Here is a 336-nt window from a genome sequence, read left to right on the forward strand (position 1 = left end):
CACGAATCGACTCCTTCCACGCCTAGAGAACTTGAAAACACTCCCAGATCACCAATTCGGCTTCCGAAAACAACATTCAACAGTAAAGCAAATCCACCGCATAACCCATACGATCAGCCAAACGCTCGAAAAGAAAAAATATTGCTCAGCGGTTTTTCTGGACATCCAACAGGCATTCGACAAAGTATGGCACGAAAGGCTACTATACAAGCTTAATAAGATCCTACCTCACCCCTACTACTCCATCCTAAAATCTTACCTAACCAATAAACAATTCATGGTTAAATGCCTAGACGCCACTTCCGCAACATTCCCAATAGAAGCCGGCATACCCCC

Source organism: Bombus impatiens, unplaced genomic scaffold (assembly GCF_000188095.3).
Source record: "Bombus impatiens unplaced genomic scaffold, BIMP_2.2 scf_0704, whole genome shotgun sequence".
In the NCBI taxonomy this organism is placed as follows: Eukaryota; Metazoa; Arthropoda; class Insecta; order Hymenoptera; family Apidae; genus Bombus; species Bombus impatiens.